Below are 10,743 nucleotides of genomic sequence, written 5' to 3'. Positions count from 1 at the left end.
GGTATTCTTCAGTTTGAACAACCCATAGATCGTCACTTGCAAGTACAAGTTGCTGATCACTTGGTATGAAAGAATCTTCAAAAAACTGATCTTCTTCTGTCAAAAAGGTAGGTAGCTCATCTTCTTCAAAGAAGTGATTTGCTTCCACAATCTCTTCTTCATCTTATTCCTGGCCTTTAGTATAATTTTGCTGAAATGACACTCTTACTTATCCTTGAGGATCTTGATTTCGCTTCTCTTTCTGTCTATTTCTGAATTGCTGGCCACGAAAGTTTGGATTCCTCACTCAAGGCTCCGCTTGTCGATCGATTATGGATATTCTATCCATCATTCTCTCCATGGTTTTGATCAGAGTGTCAAGATTTACACCTGAGGATGATGAAGGTTCTTCTTTAAAAAAAAATTTCTTCTTAGTCCTCTCAGGCTTTGATTTAGACTTCTTGATGAGCAAATTGGCTTCGACACTTACTACGTTTCGTTGCATTTCTTAAATAGTTGCAGGGTCTCTCTCTCTGAGCTGATATGCCATGTCTGGGTCAAAGGAATCAGGATAATGGAGAAGTGCTAGACCAGGTGGAGGCTTCATATCATCAGGAATAAAATTGTATACCAAATTGAATCTTGCTGTAAATTCTTGGACTGTCTCATTTGCATTTCTTTTCATTGAGTTATACTCAGCCAATATCTACAATGGATTCTTCTTCTCTTGCCAACAAGCTAGGAACAACTCAATCAACCTCTCTGAGTTATTGACAGAATTAGAAGCTAGGCTATGAAGCCACTTCTTCACATCTCCTAAAAAGCTTTGAGCTATGATTCTCATCTTAGCATCATCTTCATCAATTTCTTCCAGATCAATAAAATCTATCAATTTATCAACATGATGCTGAGTTGTGATTTTTGAACTCCCATCAAATAGAGGAAGTCTTTGACCATAGTTTTGAGGTAAAGCAATGATCCAAAATGGATCCTAGAAACCCTCTATGTCTTCAAAAATAAAAAACTATCGCAAAGGATGAACCTTTAAAAATGGCGGAAAACACTATTGGGAGAGAAAAACATGAAGAAAATGATGAAAACAGAGCTATCGGTGGCTTAAACAACTTTGCACAGGAGCCGTCGGATCTGGCCTATCAACGGTCCAGATCCGATCGGCATATCGCAATCGGCGGTGGCAAGCGAAGGTTATCGGAGGCGGCCCTATGAACATTGCGACAACGATTAGTGCAAGTCAACGAGGACCATCGATCAAGTGCACAGATCGACGACCCAGGTTAGCTCACGATATCACATCGGCAAAACACAAAGGGAAAGGCTTACGGAGGACTGAAGACCGTGTGACATGCGATTGTGATATATCCCATCGCATCGGAGCAATATAAAGGAGCGGGGCTGATACACTTGCGACTTGTGATAGTCGGACCCGACGAAGATTATGGATGAAATTTAATATAATTTGAGTTCCAGAAAAAGGGCTTTTTCTATGTAAAATCACATTTTCGTTAAATAAACGAAAAACAAAGGAAATGCAAATTGGGCGATAAAATGGACTCGAAAGGGTTTTTATATGCAGCGATATGTGTTTTGAGTTCCGAAACGAGCGGGATTTCGGGCGGGCCTTAGGCGGTAAGTGGTATTGGCCGGGCTCCGCCCGAGCCCATACACTGGCCAACACGTGGCTAGGTGCCGGAGAGAGAAAACCACCCTTTTCGGGCGGGTAATCTCCGTGCGCGTAAGCCACCCGAAATCAATAATAATCGTTGATCAATGATCACTTGTGATAGTGCCTGAAGACAGATCCAAAATGATTATAGGGCAAAATTGATAATATTTCAGATCCGATAAAAGGCGTTTGGGCAGATTTTTACGTTTTTTTGTGTATTTCTTTGTGTAAATAGAGAACAGCTATTTTGGGAATTTCAAAGGCGCCGATGGTCCATTTCGTTACAAAATAGGTGGCCACCATACCCAAAGACATTTAACAGTGATTTTTTAACGCTCAGAGGGAATTTGAGCAGACAGAGGTTGGGAGCCAGAGAGCCCAGAAGAGGAAATGAACAGACAACGCCAATTGGCTTAAAAGCCATTGAATGATAGAGACAAAGGAAGCAGTGCTGAGACAGAGGAAAGACAGAGACAGAGAGTGAGAGGGAGAGTCTGTGTACTCAGAGAGGCTTGAGGGATTCAAGCAAACTCCCACTATTTTGTATCTGTTGTGTTGAGACTCAAATTGAGCTCACTTTTGTAAAACTCTGCTCTTGAAGACATAATAGAGAGGTCATCACTGAAGGCTGGACTAGGAGACGTAGCCCATGAGTTTTGGGTGAACTCCATATTAAACTTGCTGTGTTATGTGTGTTTGTCTATTAGGTTTCTCTAACTGCTCATTGTCTATATTATTCGCAATCTTATCGATTCGTTGCACTAAGAATATAGGCAAATCCATGCACATGAGTCTGTAATACCTTACATTAGTCTAAGATCTCATTTTCAGATCAAGCAACAAGTTGAGCAAGTAGTATGAGAGGCGAAAATCATGCCATGACTGTTGGAGGCTGTGGAGGTACTACAATGGGCTGTGTAGGTAAAGATGATGATACTGATGGAGGTGGTGGAAGAAAGGATGAGGTGGCTAAGGTACTTGGAGATGTAGTAGAGGTACTTGGAGGTGTAGTGGATGTATTTGGAGGTGTAGTGGAGGATGAGATAATAGTTAAGTATTCAAGATGATACTGAATGTAGGCTTTTTTAGTAGTGATTTGGAGTTGGTCAGCAAGACTTTGAAGTTTGTCAAAATTCAACCACAACTCGTGATCAACTCTAGCAGATAGAGATTCTAAAGAATGAGAATGAGATTCAAATTGAAGAGGTTCAGATATTACTTCAGAAATGCAAGACTCAGATTTTGACCTTGAAAGAGACAACTCTAACTGAGTATCAAAAGGAAGCTGCTCAAAAGAAAACATGTTTCTTGGTAGAGAAGTTGTTTTTTTAATTTTTTGAACTGCACTTTTAGTGATAGGTAATTTAAGTTTTCTGAGCAGTTTTTCAGGATCTTCAATAATAAAAGGTGGATTTGGGTCAGGATTTGACCTGGTATATATTTTAGAAGCCAAAATTTTGTCTCACCTTAAGATTGATGAAATTTGTAAAATCAACCTATGTTTGGATATTGGAAACTGTCAATTACAGAATCAATTCTCTTGAAAGCTCTAAGATATCTCCCAAGAATGATTTATTAGTCATTTCCCCGGCAACAACGCCAAAAATGTTAGCCTCTACAATTTCCTAGGTTGAGGAGGAGATCGAAAGAGGTAACCTTGAACCACTTTCAACTCAGTAGCTAGCCCTACTGAGCCAGAGAGGGATCTCTCAAAGTTTTTATCAATGAATAGCTTTAAAGAAAAAAGTTTTTAGGCTAGATATGCAAGTTTGTTTGTGTATTTGTGAATTTGAGATTTTAAGGTTTGTTGGACTAGGGTTTAGAGCAAGTGATTAGGTCTAGGCTTTAGGAATGCAAAGACAAGTATAGAAAGGAGATAGGTATCAGTAGGCTATGGTATACTTGAAATGTTGTTAATGTAGTATAGATTAGAAAGTTTTGAAGAGACTAATGAGCATATGTAAGTATGAGTTCATTAGCTTTAGAAGAAATAAACACAACTATGAACACCACATAAACAAAGCTTGAAATCAAGAATCCTGTCTATTTAACTCTAAGGTAATTCATAGAAAGAAGACAAAGCATGTGAAGAAAGATGATTTATCCATTAGAAACTGATAGAAAGAGTAAACAAACACCATAGACTCACAGAACTAGAGTTCCTGAAAAATAGTTGCAACTGCTCCTATATTAGCTGAAAAGATCATAACATACAAGCCTCCTCCACAAAAGTCAAACCCCTCTTTGAAAGAGAAATGATACATATATACTCCATTAGACCACTTCCCCACCTTCAAGAGTTGAATTCCTAGGTGGTGGAACTGATTCCAAGATTCTCTCAACCAACAGGTGAGAGTGAGAAGGTTAAACACAAACACTTCTTGGAGACTTTGTTTTGGATTTTTCTTCCTTAATGAGGCCTATTAAACATCAAAAACAACCTATCATGTGCATTTATTCATGCTTACATCATCTAACCTCGAACCAAGTTCAATTACATCAAGAGTTTTGACTTTGACCAAGTCAAACTGAAAACTAGGAAATTTACATAGTGAAATTTTAAATAAAAAACACAGGAAATTGCAGAAGCACGTGCCGACTTTGAGCCCACTTTAAGGTGCCTTCCTGAGGTCCAAATGAATATTTGAAAGAACATTCAACTATCTTTTCAAGTCTAGTTTCCAGAACACCTTGAATATTTTAAAATTACCCATGGTGAGGCCTTCAAAAATTCAATCTCCCAAGGTCACTCTAGAAGCAAGTGACTGTCAAAAAGAGGTTCACAAAGTTGATTTTTAACCACTTTTTCCACTTTTTCTCAAAATTTACGCCCTCTCTGGAAAACTTGAAGAAATGGGTTTTGAGAGGATGCCAAGGGCTTTCCAAAAATGCAAGCCATTTCTGATTTGAGTGCCCGAGGGAAAAGTGCAACGCACCGAAGGAAAAAGTGCAGTGCCTCATGGATGCTTCAGCAAGCATATCTAAGTTACCCTTCTCATTTTGGTCCTTTATGGCTTCTTTGAGCTTGTTTTCCAATTGTTTGACCTTGACATTGCAAATCATATTCTTGGCCTGGTAGTGATGTGCCATATGCCTTAGTAGCTGGTTGTCTCTATTGGCCTTGTCCAGAAGCTTCTCCAAGTGGTCATTTACCTTGTCTAACCAATACTCCCTATCTTCATTGACCTCTAAGGCAATTTTGTCTTCTAACTCTAGTTCCTCATCCAACAAGATGTGTTTTTTCTCCTCTTTCAATGCTTTCTTAAGCCCTTTGGTTCTTGGCCTCTTTTTCTTACCTTGTCCTTGAGTTCCTTCAGGCTCATTGATTTCCAAGACTTCTTTGCCCTTGCCTGCTTGCTGCAATAGTTTAGCTTGCTCCTTTTCCATGATAAGTTGCTTTGCCTTTAACTGACTATTTTCTTGTTCTAAGAATGAAATGACAAACCTTGCCCTTGCCATGTTGTCCATGAGTTCTCTGATCTGAGAGTCTTTGTCTTTGATAATCTGCTGCATGCTTGAGGGCTCATTTTCTGCTTCTAAGTCTACTAACTCAAACTCATGCTCAACCAAATCTTTATCCTACACTGGTGACCCCTGTTTTGCTAATGTAGAAGGCTTGGCCCCTTTCTCACCATGAGAAGTAAACACAAGCCTTTTTCCTCTTTTGTACATCCTAGTCACCTCAAGTCTAGGTGCTTTAGGAATCTCCACTGATTTTCTTGAGGACCCAACCTCCATTTTCTGTGTTGGCATGCTTGAATGCTAAACTGAAACATTGGATTCATGCCATTTCAATGTTGCCTCCAAGAAAGAATCCCATGTCATGTTCTTCTCTGCAAGTTGATGGAGCACTACAGTCTTGATCAAACTATGATGAAAGAGACTAGGATAGTGTTCTTTGTTTTTCACCTGTACCTTCTTTGACATCTTGGAAAGGCTCCTACATAGATAGTTGCACATGTTTAGAGGTTTCTGAGTTGTAAAGTGCATTAGAAGCCGGATGTGATAGGCATATAGTCTAGAGAACCTTCCTTCACATGTGAATAATTTCATGACAACTTTCATCAATGGAGCATATTTCTCCAACAGGTATCTAAAAGGTATGATATGTGTATGAGTCTCCTTGTATGGTGTTTTCAAGAAGGACCTGTAATGTACAAGATCTAAGTTCATCCCCTTAAACCAATATTCACCATGATATGGTATCCCTGTAGCAAATGAAATAGAAGCCACTGAAAATGTGAACTCCACACCAACAATAATGACACTTTCTCCTTTCAAATGAGTAGCAACCCAATCTATCAAATGTTCATGGAAACCTACTTCACACACCCTTTTGCAAAAATCTAGATAATTCACATCTTCAAAGTATTGTTTGATAAAGGGTGATGCATTGATCTCATTGTAGTTGGCTGGTTCATATCTGAGAATTTTGCCTCCCTTATGGTGTTTCTTCCTTTCTTGTGAAGAATCTCCTTCCATGATGAATGAAACCCTAGTAACAGGAAAATGAGAAAAAAACAGTGAGGGATGAGTAAAAAATGAAATGATGGATAGGTGGAGTGGAAAAAATGGCAAGCGAAATTCTAGGAGGTGGATATGGACCGTGAGAAACTTGTGAAAATGAGATTAGGTGGAGTGAAGGACAAGAGTGTTTGTGAAGAATGTAAAACAAATTTTCTAGGAAAATTGTCCAAATTCCTTAGGAATGAGCTAGGGTTTCATTTTTGGTGAAGTAATTTGGTGATTTACAATTGGTTCAATGGTTCATAATGTATATTAAACATGTGTAGAGGTGTATAATGATAGTTTTACATGTTTAACATATGAAAACTAGACCATCCATCATCAACCCTAGCTCATTTCATGAAAAATTCACTAAAAACCCTAAATGAAAAAATCTTAAGCTTGAATCCATCTTTTTAAATAAAAAGGTAAGTAAGGTGATGTACTTACTTGTAGAGGAGTCTAGGTTAGCAAGAAAAAAATTTGAAAGCTTGAAATTTCAATTTGGGTGAGTTTCTGGACGATTTTGAGCTGCTCTGACATAAGCGCAGTGCAGTGTCCAGAAGCATAGCGCTGGCCTTAGAAGCGCAGCGCCTTGAATTTTTTGCTAATTTTGCCTAAAAACCCGAGTTTTTCTCGCCAATGGATGAGAGAGCCCGATGCACAAAGGGGAATAAAAGGAAAATAAAGTGAGTTTGGGGATTTTTGGGTTTATATAGGCAATTTAGTTTTCCTTTTGAAAAGAAATGGGCCCCACAAACCTTTCAAAAGAAATTGATTTTTCTCTTTTAAGACTGAGTCACCTTGGAGAGCTGAAACGTGGGCCACATTTTCAATTTTTGGACACTGAAACTTCTTCTCTTGGAGCCTTTGAAACTAAAATAACGATGAACTTGTGAAAACTCATCAAGTTAATGTCAAAGATTTGCTTGTCATGCTTTATTTAATGCTGGATTTACACATGATGATGATGGACCTTGAAACCCTAATGACCTAATGAAAACTTGAAACTGAATGGAATGATGATGATGACTGATAAAATGGAAACCTTCTTTTTATTATGACACCTTCATCTGAATGAGGTAGGTGACCAACATATGTGACTTTCCCAAAAGACTAAAATCATTCCTAGACCAACTAACCAATGACCAAATTTTACTCTGTAAACCTAGTGACATGGTAAAATTTGACTTTGGGACTCCTGACAGACTTGGTAAAAGCATATTTGATCATTGGTGACAAGAAAACAAGACTAACACTAACATACACCACCAACAACATGATCATACAAGCACTGTCGTGTCGAGTCGTGTCATGAGTCATGTCGGCCACATCACTACTGTGGGCCATACTGTTGTAAATCAATGCAATGTAACATGGAAGTCTAAGAGACCCACATGTAATATGAAGAGTCATGTAATCTAAAAAGTCATGAAAGTCGAACAGTCCAAGGGCCAATTTTACCCTTGGCTATAAATAACCCTCATTTGTACATGCAAAATACTTTTTCACCTTGGCTCGTCCAACATAGCGTTGAGAGTCTCTAGTCTTTTCTTGGAGGAGCAAGCACTGGCTCCAATGCCCCTTTCATAGGCTTAGTGATGTATGGTGTACCAATGTGTCTTGGAACTTTCACTTAATTCGGAAGCCTGATAATAGGCCAACACGTTTTCACACATGTATTGTAACTATTTGCGAGAGTAATCATGAACACTTGTAATACATGTTGCTTTAACATGTGTTAAACAATTGAACCTTTTCGGTTGCTCTAATACATATATTTACAAAAATGTGTTTTATGAGTGTTAACATTGTCCTGCCCGTGTGGTTTTCCTCACTGGACATCAGACATAAACATTCCCATAAACTTGTTATAACAACCGTTGCACTCACACATAGTACTCTGCTGGGTGTTGTATGTGCTATCTTATCTTGTGTGTGGTGACTTTCGCATCCATGTGGACTACTCCTCCGGAAGTTGTGCATGCCTTGTTGTGTTGTGTGTCTTTGATAGAGTTGGGACTTTTTCCCTTTCGACTAGAGACTCACTTCCACTCTCTCTCTCCGCGGTGAAAGGAACTTGACACAAGTAACACTAGCACTCACCAAGAATGCAAACATCGTTGTTCAAAGATGAAGCAAACCACTCTCACGTGCTAACAAGCAAGAGATAAGGCATATCTTTAAGATAATGGCAATCAAGCCATTGTACCGGATGGGACTCCTACACCAAACGGTGTGAGGTCTAGTTGGGACTTCATATCGGGGATATCCCCTGCATGTTGGCGAGTCTAGCACCGTCAACAAAGATGGAATTGGACAAGTAGAGGAAGCAATTATTGAGGAATATTTTACCTCCCAATAATCTAGTTTAGAGTTCTCAGTCTAAACTTGGAAGCTCCCAAATTTCTAAAAACACTTATGGAAACAATAAGGGCAAATCCATCACTCCCAAGGCATCAAATGAGGCTTCTCCACCCACTACGTCATCACAACCTACTAAAGATGAATATATATCATGCGATATCGAGTTCAATATTATTGAAGATATGAAGAAAGCTTGCGCTAATATTTCCATCTACGAGATATCAAAATTAGCACTCAAGGAGAATTGATCATCAAGGATTTTATATCAAAACCTTCGTCAGGGAAAACAACTACTTCTAAAGCTTTGTCTGGTAATTCCAATAATATCCTTGAATCAATTCTCAATGTTTCTAACATAATTTCTTGTCCCTGTTTCTTGTTAACATTTGAAATTTTTAATTGTAATATCCACAATTATCTTGTCGATTATGGGGCATCTACAAATGTGATGCCTTCGTTGGTCACTAATAAAATAAATGTAAATTGGGAGAAAAATAGATGCCAGAAAAATTCAATTAGATAGATCACAAGTTCAAGTTATTGGTGAAATCAACAATGTCATAATTCGATTTGTCTTCAAATCATAGAGTTTATCAATGCATTGACATTATTATTGTGGACATTTCAGAGGCCTCTGGTTTACTATTAAGTAGGGATTGGTCCAGTCAGTTACAAGGTTATTTTTCCACATACTGGTCCCACTTATGGTTTCCTCACAAGGGGAAGAATAACTAGGTTTGAGTTGATAGTGTGCCCCTAATGAAGTACACCGTTACTAAGTTAGAAGCACATAATGAACTAATCAACTTTGCTCAAGAGTTTTTTGGAAATTGTTTTCTAGAAAATGACCTTCGATGTTATCTTGTGCAACCATCTTCAGTACCATCAGAAACCTAGTTGGAACTCCTTCCTAGCACTCCAAATGGTGATAGTGACCTTTCTATTATAGATGTAAATATTGCTTGTGTAGAAACTAAACCAGTTTCTATTGACATTTGGACTTTGTACTTTGATGGATACAAGAAACAGGAGGGCGCCAAAGTGGGTTGCATCCTAATCAGCCCTCGAAAGAACTCTATGAGTTATATAACCACTTTAGAGGACCGATGAACATGAAGACCCAAAGCTCTACATTGTTACACAAATAGATAAACATGGGAAGTAAATAATATATGAACGACGTTAATCTCGGTACATGTTGTTCCCTTCAAGAATGACAAGCTTTAATTTGCTTATTAAAACAATATCGAGATGTATTTTCTTGGACATATTATGATTTGAATACTTACAATAGATGAATCATCCAACATATGATGCTGATAAAACAATTGTTCAAGCCATTCCAAAAAAAGTTGAGGAAAGTTCATCCCACACTTGAACTCCCTGATACAGAAATAATTGAAAAAGTTGTTGGATGCTCGGATAATTTTAAAACTTCATCATTTCGCTTGGGTATCAAATTCAGTCCCAGTTAAGAAGAATTCTAGTGAAATAAGTTTATGTGCAAACTTCTGAAAATTAAACCGGCCTTTTGACAAAGACAACTACCGCGTTCCATCCATGGATCATATTCTCCAAACGATCTCTGGTTCCCAAATGTTCTTGCTACTTAATGGGTTTTCAGGGTACAACCAAGTACTGGTATCAAAACTTGACAGATTGAAAATGACATTCAATACAAAATAGGTACATTTGTGTTTAGGTGAATGTCGTTTGGAATAGTCAATGCTGGTGAAACATTTCAATGGGACATGGACATTGCTTTTCAAGGATTAATTGGTTAGATTATTATTGTGTATTTGGCTGATGTTACAGTTTACTTCAAGAAAATATATGATCATATTCGTCATTTGAAACAAATCTTTGAGTGATGTAAGAGATATGGTATATCATTGAACCTGAAGAAAATCATCTTTGAAGTGTCTGAGGGAAACATTTTAGGGCACATCATAGCAAAGAGTGACATCAAAGTGGACCCAGAACGAGTCAAAAGCATTGCCCAAATCCCTTATCCCATAAACAAGAAAGCTATGCAATCCTTCTTGGGAAAGATAAACTTCCTCCAAAAGTTCATCTCCGACTATGCGTAAATTATCAAGCCTTTACAGGGTATGATTAAGAAGGTTGCTACGTTTAAATGTGATCAAAGAGAAAATGGTGCTTTCACCCAAATCAAGCAAGAAATAAATGAAGCCCCAACATTGTAT

This window comes from Pinus tabuliformis, chromosome 3_1 (assembly GCF_031772625.1).
Source record: "Pinus tabuliformis cultivar Carrire ecotype Pingquan chromosome 3_1, CPIR1, whole genome shotgun sequence".
In the NCBI taxonomy this organism is placed as follows: Eukaryota; Viridiplantae; Streptophyta; class Pinopsida; order Pinales; family Pinaceae; genus Pinus; species Pinus tabuliformis.
The sequence above is the reverse complement of the archived record's forward strand: the minus strand, read 5'-3'. Positions refer to the sequence as shown.